General features: G+C 35.6%; 2 protein-coding genes across 2 annotated transcripts in view; both read right to left on the bottom strand.

Annotated features, from left to right (window-relative positions):
• LOC137170628 (uncharacterized) overlaps positions 1-20,350 on the bottom strand; it is a 456,230-nt gene that overhangs the window by 221,083 nt on the left and 214,797 nt on the right. The window lies entirely within an intron of this gene.
• The window catches only part of LOC137170630 (uncharacterized), a 12,381-nt gene continuing 11,339 nt past the window's right edge, over positions 19,309-20,350 (bottom strand). The window contains exon 4 of the mRNA XM_067574138.1: positions 19,309-20,350. This exon is cut by the window's right edge and continues 2,115 nt beyond it. The gene's annotated coding sequence lies outside the window, so the exon portion shown is untranslated.

Below are 20,350 nucleotides of genomic sequence, written 5' to 3'. Positions count from 1 at the left end.
TCATTTCTATCTCAATATATTGAATGAAGCAAAAGGCAACAGTAAATTGATCTGGAAAAACATTTATAATCTCACAAGGAGGGACCCAAAATATTTAGGAGAAAAAAATTACATAAAGGAAACTGGATATTGTTGCTATAGATGCTACAGGTCAGGTTTTAGAGACGAATGAGTTACAAGTAAACAAAATCATCAGCTCCTTAAAAAGCTCCAAAAGTAAAGATACTTTCCAATTTGACACCATGTTTGTTAAACCACACAAAGATATTTTAACTCCCCCTATTGCTCATTTAATGAACTTGTCTTTTAAACACAGCTCCTTTCCTGATGACTGGAAATGTGCCGTTGTCACACCTATTTTTAAATCTGGAGACCGCCTTGAAGCCAGTAACTACAGACCAATAAGTTTACTTCCAGTACTCTCAAAGGCTGCTGAGAAAGTTGTCATTAAACAACTGACAACATTTCTTAATACAAGCAGTTTTGGTCTACATCATATGCAATTTGGCTTTAGAGCAAATCATTCCACTGAAACTGCTACCTTGCACTTAATAGAGCAAATTAAATCAAGACTTGACAAAGTAGGAGTAGTTGCTGCTGTATTTTTAGATCTGTGTAAAGCATTCGACACAGTCAATCATGATGTTTTAATATCGAAACTCTCTAAATGTAACTTCTCATCTAGAGCACTGGCATGGATGTCTTCATATTTATCTAATAGGAGACAATGTGTTAAAGTTGGTGACATACTGTCCAGTAACATGAAGTGCACAATGGGTGTTCCACAAGGGTCAGTGTTAGGTCCCCTATTATTTAGCCTATATATTAATGATCTCCCTCAACAGTGTCATGATGCAGAGCTACAAATGTATGCAGATGACACCGTTGTGTACACACATGCAAAAACAGCTGAGTTAGCTGCTGCTAAGCTAACAATTGCATTGGAAAGGATCACACATTGGCTTGATCAATCATGTCTGAGTCTAAATGTAAACAAGACAACAGGTATGTTTTTCTCTAAGACTATGGTACAACCTCCTAACGCTGATATTTTCATGAAAGGTGAAAAAATTGACAAAGTCACTGATTTTAAATATCTTGGTGTGACACTGGATCCAAATTTGAACTTTAAGAAACATGTTAAAAAAACGGTTAAAACCATAAAGTACAACTTACCAAATTTTAGACATATTAGAAACTGTCTGTCTTTGGACGCTGCAGATATTTATGCAGCTATGATTCTTTCCCAGATGTCTTATTGCATCACATGTTGGGGGCAGGCTGGAGAAACAGCCATAAAACCTCTTGAGTCCTTATACAAACAAACTCTAAAAACTCTGGACAAAAAGCCAATGCATTTCCATCACTGTAGGGTTCTGGAGAAATACAACTTACTGAGCTTTGACAATTTTAGATTATTCTCTAATTTGTGCCTAGTTTATAAATGTTAAATGGTTTGTCCTCCTCCACTATGTGACTTTGTGTTCACTCGCTCAGTAAGTTCTATTAGATCCTCCAGAATATCCTCTATACATTATTGGACCATTTCATCACACTGTATTTGGACAGTCAGCTTTCTCTGTGAAAACCACAACTCAGTGAACGTCCTACCTGATGATATGAAGAGCTGCAGTTCAATCAATACATTCAAGGCCAAATTAAAAAATCTACTAAAGACCAATCAGCTGTGTGACCACTGAGGCTAAACTCCATCTATGGTCTTCTCATTAGTGCAGGTAGTCTTGCTTTTAATTTGACAAGTTTACATTATTAATTTCTGATTGACATTGTGGGTGTATGTGATGTGCTGTTGTGTGTAGCTTTGTATTTTGTATTTTGTGTGTTTTTTTGCTTTGTACTGTTTGTTGTATGTTTTGATTGTGGGGGACTACAGATGTAAATTAGCTTTGAGCTAACTCCAGTGTATCTTTAATGTTTAAAAACTGAACACTGTCCCAATCATTAAATCAAATCAAACAAGTTGATTTAATATGTCATATTGTAAATATGTAATTGTGCAATATCTTAGGGTTATTTGTAGGATGGGATTTTGTTACAATATATCAAAAAGTATTTCAATGCAGCGCTGCTTCCTGCTCTGTTAAAACAGAAAGAACTGTGTAAAACAGGAAGTTACTGTTAAAAATAAAAACCACAGCAGATGTTGTAGGTTTGGTTTCAGCAGCACAATGAATTCTGGGATTCAGACAAAATAACAAACTATAAAACTATCAAATGTTATTTATTTACACACATTTAGATTACATTATAATTAAATATATCTTTGTGCCACAAGTCTTACAAAATGATTATAAATGTGTCCTTCCTGTAAATATCTGTATTGTTAACACTGAAAATCATTTAGTTTGACTGCTGGAGACCTGAGACTGAGATAACACTGTGTTTACATCTCTGACCACAAATCACTAAATACAATAAGCATAGAAGATGTAGTTTTAGTTTTGTTCTTCTCCTTAATTCTCTGTCTCCTGATGTCAGTGGTTGAAGAACTCAGATACTTAACTTCAGCAAAAGTACCAATACATCAATGTAAGAATACTCCATTATATCAGATGACAGCAGTACATCCAGTTACTTTGGTAAAAGCAGCTTCTCTAATTTGACTGCTGGTAAATTCAAACTCTGAGGTCTTTGCCAATTTAAAAGCATAAAATAAGAACACTGTATTACTTTTTAGCCATTAGGAGCCTAAATACTGTGACCAGTCAGGCAAACAATCATGTTATGTCAGAAATAATAAAGACACAGGGGTTGATGAGTGTCCTTTGTTTTTATGTCAGCAAGTACATGTTTAATGATCATGTTGCTGTCAATCACAGTCTGATTGATGACTATGGCACATCTGGTTCTCTATATTTTACAACAAATATATATTTTTTAATATATTTGTTGTCATAAATGTTAAAATTGTTTCTCATATTTGTATGTATTTATATTTTTGTATAGATGTGTGGGATTATGTGACAGTTTTTGTGATTATTTCAGACACTGATAATGTGTTTTATCTTGATTATGTATCAAGTCCTGCCATGAATTGTTCATATAATGACGTCAGCATGATGCAACTCATTTGGTGTCTATATAAACTTTACTCTTTGTCATGTTTGATAATCGCTTTTTTTAATGTATCATTAAACATTAATTTTAAGTCAACTGACAAAAATTTCAGTCATTCAGCTTAAAGACCAATCCACATTGAGCCTGATCCTGTGGATAGTCTATTGCAGGAATTAATAATAATATTAACAACAAATAGAAATAAAACATTAGACTATTTTCAATAATAATTTCCTACCTGTTGTATGATGACAAGTCAGTTATTGGCACTCCCTAAAAACCCCCTCTGATTGGTTGAAGGAGTCAGATAACCAACTTCAGACTGACTTCAGCACAGAGAAACACATCTGCAACAATATAAAACATGAAAACATCAAAGTTGTTGATGGATCATCATTAACATTGAAAAGCAACACATTCACACATGACTATACACAAACACTTTCAACAACTGAGTGACTCATTAAACTAACAGTGAGAGCAGAGAGGAGTCATTAAACACTGAAAACTGTCAGTTATGACCTTACCATACGGAGAACAATGTCTGCGACACGGCGGTGAAGAAAACGAAAGTAAAATAGTTCAAACACCCAAACAGAGAGGAGGGAAGGAGGAGGTTCACAATAATGTGACTTCCTGCAGCAGGTGCAGTCCAGATGCAGCTGACTGCTTCATGTTAACATGTTGAATGTATTTTGTCCAGAGAGTGGAGTCATGTCTGTTATGTTATCCTTGTTTCATTATGATGCCTAAATGTTTTCTGTTTTTGTCTCTATGTTACATGTTGTAAGACTGATACAATAAAGAGTTGAAAACAAAGATACAGCAGACAGCTGTATCTGTCTGCTGTAAAACACAATTTTAAATACTAGGATAAAACATAAATACTCTCTGTGTCTCCTAGTCATAACAAACCTGAAACACACTCAGCTCTCATCCTGCTGCTGCATGTTGATCTGATCACAACAAAATGGCTTCCTGTAACTCCTCTCTGACACTCTGTCACTGATGTGGTGAACAAGTTATTCAAGTAGTTTAATAATATTTAAGAGATACTTTCACCATTTTATTCTCATGACTGGACTATCAGAACATTATGTATTTATATATCATGTATGGATGGTTTTGCATGTTAACAGTTTATGATTTGTGTGTTTTTGTTTTGTTTTTTAACTTTAACCATTAAAATATCTCCAAAATGATTCCAACTCTGAACTGTAAAAGATGTTTCACAGAGGAGGTGTATTCATGTCTTTTAACTGTATTTTACTGAAGTATTTTTAAAAAGTGAACAGACTTTATGAAACGCACGACCAACTTCAGACTGACTTCAGCACAGATGGAACATGAACAGATCAGAGATTTTGAAGCGTCATAAATGTTTTAACTTCTCTGCTTCTTACATTCATGTGGCAGGTGTAAAAAGTGGAGATGCACCAGTTGTTGAGGTTTGGCAGATATAAAGCTACCTGAAGGAGGAACAGAGTGGTTATTTTGGCATTCAGGGAAGGCGAGACTGCAGGAATGACTGACCTGCTTCCCTGCTGGGTTGAAGGCGGCTGGTAGTCAGTACGGAAATAAATCTACGTACCAGAGCATCAGTGGTCTATTAGCTGCTCCTGCTGTGGGATTATTTGTATCATTTGTCTGTTTGTTTTATTGAGGTTTTCTTTCCTGTCTAGTCCGCCCTGGTAAGTGAGCTGGTAGCGGGCAAAAAGATACGGGTATTGCCCTTGGAGCGGACTAGTTTTCTTTTTTTCTTATTTTTGTTTGTTTGTTTTAATATCAGTCTGCCTGCTGTCCCACCATTAATCCCAGTCAGCCAGTCAGGGCAGGTTTAAGGTGAGCTGTGGTTGTTAGTCGGTTGCTGTGAAGATAGTCACGTGTTCCAGTTTGGAGTGTGTTAACTCACCTGGTGTGTAGGACTTATTGACTGCAGTGTGCACTGGTGTGTCTTAGTTAAACTCAGCCCCTGCCCTGTTAGTGATAGCTGGGAAATTAACTGGGAGGAAGTTCAGGTGGCTGAATGTAATAAATCTCAATCTGATCGTCTGCAATAAAAATACTTACTTTACATCTTTTATTGTCATTTCTTATGCTAGTGACTTGCAGTGAGTGTTACATTCACATGAAACTAACAGTGACAGCAAAGAGGAGGAGGTCTGAAACACTGAAACAGTCAGAGAAAGACGAAGAAAGACGACAGAAAATCCTCTGAGTCATAAATCACAAGAAATGACTTTAACCAGGAAATAACCACAAAAGGTCAGAGAGGAGAGCCCAGAGGGTTTCAAAGTGGCTGATTATTAAAAATAAATTCAGCATGAAACGGGACTGTTTATGTAGAAAAGATTTTCTTTTTAATATGTTCAGATACACGTTGTTCAGCAGACATCTATGTATCTAATGTTACATTTGTAAATGTAAAGGATAATCTAATCTCATCGAGAAAACTGACTAAAAGTAGATTTAAGACCACAGCAACTAAGACAATGATCCTTCAATGCATACCCAGAGCTAAGCAAGAAGAATTTACCAATGAAATGAACAGCTTGAACTGGGATGATGTTCTGTCCTCTGATGATCTGGACTATGGCTGTGATACTTTTACTCACACAATCAACTCTGTGAGGGAAAGATTTAATGTGAGGATACAGATAAAATCTAAAAATAAAAACTATTTACTGTTTAATGGTTTAATGAACATTTGTGGAAACTAATGAAATCTAGAGATGCTGCACTAAGGAAGGCAGTTAAAACTAGAAGAGACACTGACATGCTGATTTATAAAGGTTTAAGGAACAAAGAGAAGCAAAATCTCATTTCTATCTCAATATATTGAATGAAGCAAAAGGCAACAGTAAATTGATCTGGAAAAACATTTATAATCTCACAAGGAGGGACCCAAAATATTTAGGAGAAAAAAATTACATAAAGGAAACTGGATATTGTTGCTATAGATGCTACAGGTCAGGTTTTAGAGACGAATGAGTTACAAGTAAACAAAATCATCAGCTCCTTAAAAAGCTCCAAAAGTAAAGATACTTTCCAATTTGACACCATGTTTGTTAAACCACACAAAGATATTTTAACTCCCCCTATTGCTCATTTAATGAACTTGTCTTTTAAACACAGCTCCTTTCCTGATGACTGGAAATGTGCCGTTGTCACACCTATTTTTAAATCTGGAGACCGCCTTGAAGCCAGTAACTACAGACCAATAAGTTTACTTCCAGTACTCTCAAAGGCTGCTGAGAAAGTTGTCATTAAACAACTGACAACATTTCTTAATACAAGCAGTTTTGGTCTACATCATATGCAATTTGGCTTTAGAGCAAATCATTTCACTGAAACTGCTACCTTGCACTTAATAGAGCAAATTAAATCAAGACTTGACAAAGTAGGAGTAGTTGGTGCTGTATTTTTAGATCTGTGTAAAACATTCGACACAGTCAATCATGATGTTTTAATATAGAAGCTCTCTAAATGTAACTTCTCATCTAGAGCACTGGCATGGATGTCTTCATATTTATCTAATAGGAGACAATGTGTTAAAGTTGGTGACATACTGTCCAGTAACATGAAGTGCACAATGGGTGTTCCACAAGGGTCAGTGTTAGGTCCCCTATTATTTAGCCTATATATTAATGATCTCCCTCAACAGTGTCATGATGCAGAACTACAAATGTATGCAGATGACACCGTTGTGTACACACATGCAAAAACAGCTGAGTTAGCTGCTGCTAAGCTAACAATTGCATTGGAAAGGATCACACATTGGCTTGATCAATCATGTCTGAGTCTAAATGTAAACAAGACAACAGGTATGTTTTTCTCTAAGACTATGGTACAACCTCCTAACGCTGATATTTTCATGAAAGGTGAAAAAATTGACAAAGTCACTGATTTTAAATATCTTGGTGTGACACTGGATCCAAATTTGAACTTTAAGAAACATGTTAAAAAAACGGTTAAAACCATAAAGTACAACTTACCAAATTTTAGACATATTAGAAACTGTCTGTCTTTGGACGCTGCAGATATTTATGCAGCTATGATTCTTTCCCAGATGTCTTATTGATCACATGTTGGGGGCAGGCTGGAGAAACAGCCATAAAACCTCTTGAGTCCTTATACAAACAAACTCTAAAAACTCTGGACAAAAAGCCAATGCATTTCCATCACTGTAGGGTTCTGGAGAAATACAATTTACTGAGCTTTGACAATTTTAGATTATTCTCTAATTTGTGCCTAGTTTATAAATGTTAAATGGTTTGTCCTCCTCCACTATGTGACTTTGTGTTCACTCGCTCAGTAAGTTCTATTAGATCCTCCAGAATATCCTCTATACATTATTGGACCATTTCATCACACTGTATTTGGACAATCAGCTTTCTCTGTGAAAACCACAACTCAGTGAACGTCCTACCTGATGATATGAAGAGCTGCAGTTCAATCAATACATTCAAGGCCAAATTAAAAAATCTACTAAAGACCAATCAGCTGTGTGACCACTGAGGCTAAACTCCATCTATGGTCTTCTCATTAGTGCAGGTAGTCTTGCTTTTAATTTGACAAGTTTACATTATTAATTTCTGATTGACATTGTGGGTGTATGTGATGTGCTGTTGTGTGTAGCTTTGTATTTTGTATTTTGTGTGTTTTTTTGCTTTGTACTGTTTGTTGTATGTTTTGATTGTGGGGGACTACAGATGTAAATTAGCTTTGAGCTAACTCCAGTGTATCTTTAATGTTTAAAAACTGAACACTGTCCCAATCATTAAATCAAATCAAACAAGTTGATTTAATATGTCATATTGTAAATATGTAATTGTGCAATATCTTAGGGTTATTTGTAGGATGGGATTTTGTTACAATATATCAAAAAGTATTTCAATGCAGCGCTGCTTCCTGCTCTGTTAAAACAGAAAGAACTGTGTAAAACAGGAAGTTACTGTTAAAAATAAAAACCACAGCAGATGTTGTAGGTTTGGTTTCAGCAGCACAATGAATTCTGGGATTCAGACAAAATAACAAACTATAAAACTATCAAATGTTATTTATTTACACACATTTAGATTACATTATAATTAAATATATCTTTGTGCCACAAGTCTTACAAAATGATTATAAATGTGTCCTTCCTGTAAATATCTGTATTGTTAACACTGAAAATCATTTAGTTTGACTGCTGGAGACCTGAGACTGAGATAACACTGTGTTCACATCTCTGACCACAAATCACTAAATACAATAAGCATAGAAGATGTAGTTTTAGTTTTGTTCTTCTCCTTAATTCTCTGTCTCCTGATGTCAGTGGTTGAAGAACTCAGATACTTAACTTCAGCAAAAGTACCAATACATCAATGTAAGAATACTCCATTATATCAGATGACAGCAGTACATCCAGTTACTTTGGTAAAAGCAGCTTCTCTAATTTGACTGCTGGTAAATTCAAACTCTGAGGTCTTTGCCAATTTAAAAGCATAAAATAAGAACACTGTATTACTTTTTAGCCATTAGGAGCCTAAATACTGTGACCAGTCAGGCAAACAATCATGTTATGTCAGAAATAATAAAGACACAGGGGTTGATGAGTGTCCTTTGTTTTTATGTCAGCAAGTACATGTTTAATGATCATGTTGCTGTCAATCACAGTCTGATTGATGACTATGGCACATCTGGTTCTCTATATTTTACAACAAATATATATTTTTTAATATATTTGTTGTCATAAATGTTAAAATTGTTTCTCATATTTGTATGTATTTATATTTTTGTATAGATGTGTGGGATTATGTGACAGTTTTTGTGATTATTTCAGACACTGATAATGTGTTTTATCTTGATTATGTATCAAGTCCTGCCATGAATTGTTCATATAATGACGTCAGCATGATGCAACTCATTTGGTGTCTATATAAACTTTACTCTTTGTCATGTTTGATAATCGCTTTTTTTAATGTATCATTAAACATTAATTTTAAGTCAACTGACAAAAATTTCAGTCATTCAGCTTAAAGACCAATCCACATTGAGCCTGATCCTGTGGATAGTCTATTGCAGGAATTAATAATAATATTAACAACAAATAGAAATAAAACATTAGACTATTTTCAATAATAATTTCCTACCTGTTGTATGATGACAAGTCAGTTATTGGCACTCCCTAAAAACCCCCTCTGATTGGTTGAAGGAGTCAGATAACCAACTTCAGACTGACTTCAGCACAGAGAAACACATCTGCAACAATATAAAACATGAAAACATCAAAGTTGTTGATGGATCATCATTAACATTGAAAAGCAACACATTCACACATGACTATACACAAACACTTTCAACAACTGAGTGACTCATTAAACTAACAGTGAGAGCAGAGAGGAGTCATTAAACACTGAAAACTGTCAGTTATGACCTTACCATACGGAGAACAATGTCTGCGACACGGCGGTGAAGAAAACGAAAGTAAAATAGTTCAAACACCCAAACAGAGAGGAGGGAAGGAGGAGGTTCACAATAATGTGACTTCCTGCAGCAGGTGCAGTCCAGATGCAGCTGACTGCTTCATGTTAACATGTTGAATGTATTTTGTCCAGAGAGTGGAGTCATGTCTGTTATGTTATCCTTGTTTCATTATGATGCCTAAATGTTTTCTGTTTTTGTCTCTATGTTACATGTTGTAAGACTGATACAATAAAGAGTTGAAAACAAAGATACAGCAGACAGCTGTATCTGTCTGCTGTAAAACACAATTTTAAATACTAGGATAAAACATAAATACTCTCTGTGTCTCCTAGTCATAACAAACCTGAAACACACTCAGCTCTCATCCTGCTGCTGCATGTTGATCTGATCACAACAAAATGGCTTCCTGTAACTCCTCTCTGACACTCTGTCACTGATGTGGTGAACAAGTTATTCAAGTAGTTTAATAATATTTAAGAGATACTTTCACCATTTTATTCTCATGACTGGACTATCAGAACATTATGTATTTATATATCATGTATGGATGGTTTTGCATGTTAACAGTTTATGATTTGTGTGTTTTTGTTTTGTTTTTTAACTTTAACCATTAAAATATCTCCAAAATGATTCCAACTCTGAACTGTAAAAGATGTTTCACAGAGGAGGTGTATTCATGTCTTTTAACTGTATTTTACTGAAGTATTTTTAAAAAGTGAACAGACTTTATGAAACGCACGACCAACTTCAGACTGACTTCAGCACAGATGGAACATGAACAGATCAGAGATTTTGAAGCGTCATAAATGTTTTAACTTCTCTGCTTCTTACATTCATGTGGCAGGTGTAAAAAGTGGAGATGCACCAGTTGTTGAGGTTTGGCAGATATAAAGCTACCTGAAGGAGGAACAGAGTGGTTATTTTGGCATTCAGGGAAGGCGAGACTGCAGGAATGACTGACCTGCTTCCCTGCTGGGTTGAAGGCGGCTGGTAGTCAGTACGGAAATAAATCTACGTACCAGAGCATCAGTGGTCTATTAGCTGCTCCTGCTGTGGGATTATTTGTATCATTTGTCTGTTTGTTTTATTGAGGTTTTCTTTCCTGTCTAGTCCGCCCTGGTAAGTGAGCTGGTAGCGGGCAAAAAGATACGGGTATTGCCCTTGGAGCGGACTAGTTTTCTTTTTTTCTTATTTTTGTTTGTTTGTTTTAATATCAGTCTGCCTGCTGTCCCACCATTAATCCCAGTCAGCCAGTCAGGGCAGGTTTAAGGTGAGCTGTGGTTGTTAGTCGGTTGCTGTGAAGATAGTCACGTGTTCCAGTTTGGAGTGTGTTAACTCACCTGGTGTGTAGGACTTATTGACTGCAGTGTGCACTGGTGTGTCTTAGTTAAACTCAGCCCCTGCCCTGTTAGTGATAGCTGGGAAATTAACTGGGAGGAAGTTCAGGTGGCTGAATGTAATAAATCTCAATCTGATCGTCTGCAATAAAAATACTTACTTTACATCTTTTATTGTCATTTCTTATGCTAGTGACTTGCAGTGAGTGTTACATTCACATGAAACTAACAGTGACAGCAAAGAGGAGGAGGTCTGAAACACTGAAACAGTCAGAGAAAGACGAAGAAAGACGACAGAAAATCCTCTGAGTCATAAATCACAAGAAATGACTTTAACCAGGAAATAACCACAAAAGGTCAGAGAGGAGAGCCCAGAGGGTTTCAAAGTGGCTGATTATTAAAAATAAATTCAGCATGAAACGGGACTGTTTATGTAGAAAAGATTTTCTTTTTAATATGTTCAGATACACGTTGTTCAGCAGACATCTATGTATCTAATGTTACATTTGTAAATGTAAAGGATAATCTAATCTCATCGAGAAAACTGACTAAAAGTAGATTTAAGACCACAGCAACTAAGACAATGATCCTTCAATGCATACCCAGAGCTAAGCAAGAAGAATTTACCAATGAAATGAACAGCTTGAACTGGGATGATGTTCTGTCCTCTGATGATCTGGACTATGGCTGTGATACTTTTACTCACACAATCAACTCTGTGAGGGAAAGATTTAATGTGAGGATACAGATAAAATCTAAAAATAAAAACTATTTACTGTTTAATGGTTTAATGAACATTTGTGGAAACTAATGAAATCTAGAGATGCTGCACTAAGGAAGGCAGTTAAAACTAGAAGAGACACTGACATGCTGATTTATAAAGGTTTAAGGAACAAAGAGAAGCAAAATCTCATTTCTATCTCAATATATTGAATGAAGCAAAAGGCAACAGTAAATTGATCTGGAAAAACATTTATAATCTCACAAGGAGGGACCCAAAATATTTAGGAGAAAAAAATTACATAAAGGAAACTGGATATTGTTGCTATAGATGCTACAGGTCAGGTTTTAGAGACGAATGAGTTACAAGTAAACAAAATCATCAGCTCCTTAAAAAGCTCCAAAAGTAAAGATACTTTCCAATTTGACACCATGTTTGTTAAACCACACAAAGATATTTTAACTCCCCCTATTGCTCATTTAATGAACTTGTCTTTTAAACACAGCTCCTTTCCTGATGACTGGAAATGTGCCGTTGTCACACCTATTTTTAAATCTGGAGACCGCCTTGAAGCCAGTAACTACAGACCAATAAGTTTACTTCCAGTACTCTCAAAGGCTGCTGAGAAAGTTGTCATTAAACAACTGACAACATTTCTTAATACAAGCAGTTTTGGTCTACATCATATGCAATTTGGCTTTAGAGCAAATCATTTCACTGAAACTGCTACCTTGCACTTAATAGAGCAAATTAAATCAAGACTTGACAAAGTAGGAGTAGTTGGTGCTGTATTTTTAGATCTGTGTAAAACATTCGACACAGTCAATCATGATGTTTTAATATAGAAGCTCTCTAAATGTAACTTCTCATCTAGAGCACTGGCATGGATGTCTTCATATTTATCTAATAGGAGACAATGTGTTAAAGTTGGTGACATACTGTCCAGTAACATGAAGTGCACAATGGGTGTTCCACAAGGGTCAGTGTTAGGTCCCCTATTATTTAGCCTATATATTAATGATCTCCCTCAACAGTGTCATGATGCAGAACTACAAATGTATGCAGATGACACCGTTGTGTACACACATGCAAAAACAGCTGAGTTAGCTGCTGCTAAGCTAACAATTGCATTGGAAAGGATCACACATTGGCTTGATCAATCATGTCTGAGTCTAAATGTAAACAAGACAACAGGTATGTTTTTCTCTAAGACTATGGTACAACCTCCTAACGCTGATATTTTCATGAAAGGTGAAAAAATTGACAAAGTCACTGATTTTAAATATCTTGGTGTGACACTGGATCCAAATTTGAACTTTAAGAAACATGTTAAAAAAACGGTTAAAACCATAAAGTACAACTTACCAAATTTTAGACATATTAGAAACTGTCTGTCTTTGGACGCTGCAGATATTTATGCAGCTATGATTCTTTCCCAGATGTCTTATTGATCACATGTTGGGGGCAGGCTGGAGAAACAGCCATAAAACCTCTTGAGTCCTTATACAAACAAACTCTAAAAACTCTGGACAAAAAGCCAATGCATTTCCATCACTGTAGGGTTCTGGAGAAATACAATTTACTGAGCTTTGACAATTTTAGATTATTCTCTAATTTGTGCCTAGTTTATAAATGTTAAATGGTTTGTCCTCCTCCACTATGTGACTTTGTGTTCACTCGCTCAGTAAGTTCTATTAGATCCTCCAGAATATCCTCTATACATTATTGGACCATTTCATCACACTGTATTTGGACAATCAGCTTTCTCTGTGAAAACCACAACTCAGTGAACGTCCTACCTGATGATATGAAGAGCTGCAGTTCAATCAATACATTCAAGGCCAAATTAAAAAATCTACTAAAGACCAATCAGCTGTGTGACCACTGAGGCTAAACTCCATCTATGGTCTTCTCATTAGTGCAGGTAGTCTTGCTTTTAATTTGACAAGTTTACATTATTAATTTCTGATTGACATTGTGGGTGTATGTGATGTGCTGTTGTGTGTAGCTTTGTATTTTGTATTTTGTGTGTTTTTTTGCTTTGTACTGTTTGTTGTATGTTTTGATTGTGGGGGACTACAGATGTAAATTAGCTTTGAGCTAACTCCAGTGTATCTTTAATGTTTAAAAACTGAACACTGTCCCAATCATTAAATCAAATCAAACAAGTTGATTTAATATGTCATATTGTAAATATGTAATTGTGCAATATCTTAGGGTTATTTGTAGGATGGGATTTTGTTACAATATATCAAAAAGTATTTCAATGCAGCGCTGCTTCCTGCTCTGTTAAAACAGAAAGAACTGTGTAAAACAGGAAGTTACTGTTAAAAATAAAAACCACAGCAGATGTTGTAGGTTTGGTTTCAGCAGCACAATGAATTCTGGGATTCAGACAAAATAACAAACTATAAAACTATCAAATGTTATTTATTTACACACATTTAGATTACATTATAATTAAATATATCTTTGTGCCACAAGTCTTACAAAATGATTATAAATGTGTCCTTCCTGTAAATATCTGTATTGTTAACACTGAAAATCATTTAGTTTGACTGCTGGAGACCTGAGACTGAGATAACACTGTGTTCACATCTCTGACCACAAATCACTAAATACAATAAGCATAGAAGATGTAGTTTTAGTTTTGTTCTTCTCCTTAATTCTCTGTCTCCTGATGTCAGTGGTTGAAGAACTCAGATACTTAACTTCAGCAAAAGTACCAATACATCAATGTAAGAATACTCCATTATATCAGATGACAGCAGTACATCCAGTTACTTTGGTAAAAGCAGCTTCTCTAATTTGACTGCTGGTAAATTCAAACTCTGAGGTCTTTGCCAATTTAAAAGCATAAAATAAGAACACTGTATTACTTTTTAGCCATTAGGAGCCTAAATACTGTGACCAGTCAGGCAAACAATCATGTTATGTCAGAAATAATAAAGACACAGGGGTTGATGAGTGTCCTTTGTTTTTATGTCAGCAAGTACATGTTTAATGATCATGTTGCTGTCAATCACAGTCTGATTGATGACTATGGCACATCTGGTTCTCTATATTTTACAACAAATATATATTTTTTAATATATTTGTTGTCATAAATGTTAAAATTGTTTCTCATATTTGTATGTATTTATATTTTTGTATAGATGTGTGGGATTATGTGACAGTTTTTGTGATTATTTCAGACACTGATAATGTGTTTTATCTTGATTATGTATCAAGTCCTGCCATGAATTGTTCATATAATGACGTCAGCATGATGCAATTCATTTGGTGTCTATATAAACTTTACTCTTTGTCATGTTTGATAATTGCTTTTTTTAATGTATCATTAAACATTAATTTTAAGTCAACTGACAAAAATTTCAGTCATTCAGCTTAAAGACCAATCCACATTGAGCCTGATCCTGTGGATAGTCTATTGCAGGAATTAATAATAATATTAACAACAAATAGAAATAAAACATTAGACTATTTTCAATAATAATTTCCTACCTGTTGTATGATGACAAGTCAGTTATTGACACTCCCTAAAAACTCCCTCTGATTGGTTAAAGGAGTCAGATAACCAACTTCAGACTGACTTCAGCACAGAGAAACACATCTGCAACAATATAAAACATGAAAACATCAAAGTTGTTGATGGATCATCATTAACATTGAAAAGCAACACATTCACACATGACTATATGTCACCATCATCTCTCCTGCTGTTGGAGCAGTTATTGATCCTGAACACAAACTGTTAACAGATCTGATCTGAAGACAAACACAAGATATTCACACAAACACTTTCAACAACTGAGTGACTCATTAAACTAACAGTGAGAGCAGAGAGGAGTCATTAAACACTGAAAACTGTCAGTTATGACCTTACCATACGGAGAACAATGTCTGCGACATGACGGTGAAGAAAACGAAAGTAAAATAGTTCAAACACCCAAACAGAGAGGAGGGAAGGAGGAGGTTCACAATAATGTGACTTCCTGCAGCAGGTGCAGTCCAGATGCAGCTGACTGCTTCATGTTAACATGTTGAATGTATTTTGTCCAGAGAGTGGAGTCATGTCTGTTATGTTATCCTTGTTTCATTATGATGCCTAAATGTTTTCTGTTTTTGTCTCTATGTTACATGTTGTAAGACTGATACAATAAAGAGTTGAAAACAAAGATACAGCAGACAGCTGTATCTGTCTGCTGTAAAACACAATTTTAAATACTAGGATAAAACATAAATACTCTCTGTGTCTCCTAGTCATAACAAACCTGAAACACACTCAGCTCTCATCCTGCTGCTGCATGTTGATCTGATCACAACAAAACGGCTTCCTGTAACTCCTCTCTGACACTCTGTCACTGATGTGGTGAACAAGTTATTCAAGTAGTTTAATAATAGAGACGAATGAGTTACAAGTAAACAAAATCATCAGCTCCTTAAAAAGCTCCAAAAGTAAAGATACTTTCCAATTTGACACCATGTTTGTTAAATCACACAAAGATATTTTAACTCCCCCTATTGCTCATTTAATGAACTTGTCTTTTAAACACAGCTCCTTTCCTGATGACTGGAAATGTGCCATTGTCACATCTGTTTTTAAATCTGGAGACCGCCTTGAAGCCAGTAACTACAGACCAATAAGTATACTGCCAGTACTCTCAAAGGCTGCTGAGAAAGTTGTCATTAAACAACTGACAACATTTCTTAATACAAGCAGTTTTGGTCTACATCATATGCAATTTGGCTTTAGAGCAAATCATTCCACTGAAACTGCTACCTTGCACTTAATAGAGCAAATTAAATCAAGACTTGACAAAGGAGGAGTAGTTGGTGCTGTATTTTAGATCTGTGTAAAGCATTCGACACAGTCAATCATGATGTTTTAATATCGAAACTCTCTAAATTTAACTTCTCATCTAGAGCACTGGCATGGATGTCTTCATATTTATCTAATAGGAGAGACACTGACATGCTGATTTATAAATAAATATCTCAGATCTCTTCTTTTACCGTCTTTCGCTCTTTGGGGATGTAAAGGAAATTGTAAACTGGAGGTTTTTTTATTGTTCGATGTGCAAAACGTGACGCAGCAGCTTTTAGGCATGGTGCCACTAAATTTCACAATTTTTGTGCAGCACTTTTACAACACTTGTTTTCACCCAAAAGGGGGCGTGGCCTTTCTGACGACAGGGAAGTGATGTATGCCCGCTCTCATGAATCAACTTAAAGAGCAACTTGCAGGTTGAATTTCTTGCTGGATTTACATTTTATGTATCATTAAAATTGTCCTGTAAAAGGTTAATGTATGATTTTATTAGTTTAACGAGACATAAAAGCAGAAATTCAGATGGAAAAGTGGGAATGTTGAGCAGCGCCCTTAAAACGAGCTTTTTTTTTTCAACAATGTGTCAAATTACGTCACATAAGGGAGTCGCTCTCATCGTCCCAGCTGCAGTTCACTGTAGGTGTTTTTCTTTACACTAATGTGTCTCCTCACTTCCCTCTCTCACGTCTCTTCCTCGTGTCTCAGCTCCTCTCAGTGAGGATGAGAGAGTTTTAATTCTCGTTCACTCCAGCGTCATTTTGAGGAGACGACAACTACTCATGACGGACATCACCTCAACTGTCAAATATGAAGAAGTCAGTGATCAAAATATGATGTAGAAATTATTAACTAACAGTTCAATCTATAAAGTTTAAAGTTGTAATTCATGTACAATTAATTAACACGTTACACTGTCACTTAATAATTTCCACATAGTGATACCTGGAACAGCTGATAACTGCTCCAGTGTTTTATTATTTGATTATAGATTTATAGCAGCAACTGTCTGTCACAGAATAAGACACAAATAGACAATTTAAATCTGTTAATTACTGAAAGAACACAACCAATGAGAAGGAATATGTTGAAATAAAATGTTGCTTGTTTAGTTTGTGACAGTCTGACGTTATTTTCAGGCTCAGGATGATTTTATAGGAGACGCAGCTGTGTGACGTCATATTTTCCTGAAGGAGCTGAGACGCACTGAAACAAAAGAATAAAGGAGAAGACTTTTGACTTATGAAGAAAAATAATAAAGTTACAAGAGTGTTTTTTGTTATTGATTCATGATTCAGTCATTTGTACTTTATTATTAAATATGATCAGCAGCTGTTGATGCTTTCATTCTTGTTCCACAGGTAGATTATTACAACAACAGCCCGACTGTTTACTGTCCCATCAGATCAGCTGACCAATCAATAAACAGATTCGATGAAGGGGTGTTGCCGTCCTGTAAAAAAACTTCCACAGAGGATACACCTGTGGTTCCTCGCTCCTCGTCTCCTCCAGGAGCATTTCAGGGATTGAAAGATCCTCCATGATGGCGGTGGAGGAACGGTTTCCAGGTCACGGGAGGAGAGAAGAAGAACAAATTAAAACACATGAGAGAAGTTTGTCTTCAGGTCTTTCTGCCAGAAAGCCTTTTTTTAACAGAAATCAAACCTCTTTCCTCCAGCAGCCAATAGTGTTAAAGTATTAAAGTTATTGACATTATACAGTTTAATTAAATACAAAATACTTATTGGTTACTGTGTATCTAAGCTACTATATCTGTTATCACTTAAGAGAAAACAAAATCTAATGTTAAAGGTTCTATATGTAGAATTGTGAAGCAATTTACATGTATTAATCGTTTTTTATTGCCAATAAGTGAACAGGTAGTAATGTAACATAAAGAATGAGACCCTCCCCAACTTTCTCGGTTGTCTGTATCAGCCTGTGGTCTGATTTTCACGTGAAGAACTCGGGCTGGATTTTCTGCAGACTGAGTGGGAGTGAGAGATGCTTTGCTGAAACAAGCGAGTGCGAGCACCAGGATGTTACAGCTCATTAAATGGCTACAGGTGTCACTAATGAGAAGGAATCTCTGATTTCTATAAAATGGTTCATTTCACTATCAGAATCTGATCCATTCAGTCCAATAACATTTGGAAAGTCTAGAAGAGCCGCACGATTGAATTATTTTATCCCCATTCAAGTTAGCAGAGGGTTTAACCAGAAGTAGCGGCTCAGACTCACCAAATATTCTGCTAATTAATTTCTACATAAAGTGAAGCCCCAAAGAATCTTCTTGGGGGCAGAGTTACAGCTTATATGTAATTCCTATTGATTCAAGCATTTATTCTTAATGTCAACTTCTCCAAGGAATATACCTCTATTGAATGGATGAATCATTGAAACCTTGATTACTGAACCTCTGAGAAGCTGCAGCACAGCCCTCAGCAAAGCATCAAAAACCACTGCATAACTGGTGACCTGAACTCAGAGAGGAATTCATTATTGTTAGTAACTTCCCATCAGCATTAACAAGTTGTTTAATCAATAAATACCATTGTCAACCCATTAGTGACTTATTTTATATTGAATATTCTTGTTATTCCAAATATAGTAATTAGTTGGTGAAAAATGATGTTTGTAAATCAGTCTCCAGGCCAGCAGCCACTGCAAGGATCAGGGCATGATGGGAGAATGGATGTCACCTGATCAAAGAGCTGATTGGTTCAGGAGTTTGATCAACGACATGACGTTTTATCTTCATTTTGGATTTCAGTTGTCTGACCTTCTACTAAGAATTCAGATGTGTTGATGACAACTTTTATCAGCCAAAGAGACAGAAAACATTCAATAAGCAAAAATTATAGACAGACACAATATGAAGATTATATCATTATTTAATTCTTGTCCATATTATGAACTGAAATGACATTTCATAACTTTTGATAACACGTGTGACTTGAAGATTTTCATCTGTACAGATGTGAAGCTCCGACAGTCTGAATATTTGACACATAAATGATATAATGTCTATTTCTGCTTTTTATTTCCTCTTGCATGAGTAGGTCTGATTTGTATTTTACTTTATTTGTTTGTGCATTACAAAATATTATTGTTTATACAATATTGAAACATTTGATATGTACACAGAGACATTCACATGTAGGTAACAAACACACTTTTACCTGAATAAACTCAACTATTTATTCATTTAAAGTAAATAAACATCTGTGCAGGAGAGATAAGAAGATAAAAGCTTATACAAAGATCTCTCCCAAAAACTAAATTACATAGAAAAAATAATAATTTCATTTTATTAGAATTTCTTTCTTTCATCAATGAGATGTGAATGAGTTTGATTAGTGTGACATCAGCTGATTACAGTCGGCATGTTGACCAGCAGGTAGTGATCCGCTTGCTGCAACAGTTACATTTCTATGTAAAATAATTTAATAGTCTAATATTGGAGATTACAGAATAAATGTTGTTTTGATTATTGATTATAGGTCATTTTAACAGTTTATATTCTATCATACAGATCAGCATTAAAACAATGTTAGTGATTGATCAGCTGAGCTTGAGTAGATTGATCTGATAACATTTTATTAAATCAGGATCAGATCTAACAGGATGTAAATATTTCTGTGACTTCCTGTAGATTCTTTGAAAGCTGCTGGAAACTGTCTGACTTGACTGCAGCTTTTTGTCACTTCCTGCTGATGCTGCCGCCTGATCCCTCCACTTTACAAGAAAGGAGCAGTTCATCTCAAACAAGCCTACTGATCAGCTTTCCAATAAGGAGGCGTGTCGGTCGGTAAAAGACGTGAAGGCTCTTGTGTATCTTCACTCATGGCTCCTCAGAGCAGGAATAAGAGTTTTGGGACGACCTGCAAGATGGCGGAGCAGAACGACTTCCAGTTC

This window comes from Thunnus thynnus, chromosome 19, assembly GCF_963924715.1.
Source record: "Thunnus thynnus chromosome 19, fThuThy2.1, whole genome shotgun sequence".
Taxonomy (NCBI): domain Eukaryota; kingdom Metazoa; phylum Chordata; class Actinopteri; order Scombriformes; family Scombridae; genus Thunnus; species Thunnus thynnus.
The sequence above is the reverse complement of the archived record's forward strand: the minus strand, read 5'-3'. Positions and strand labels throughout refer to the sequence as shown.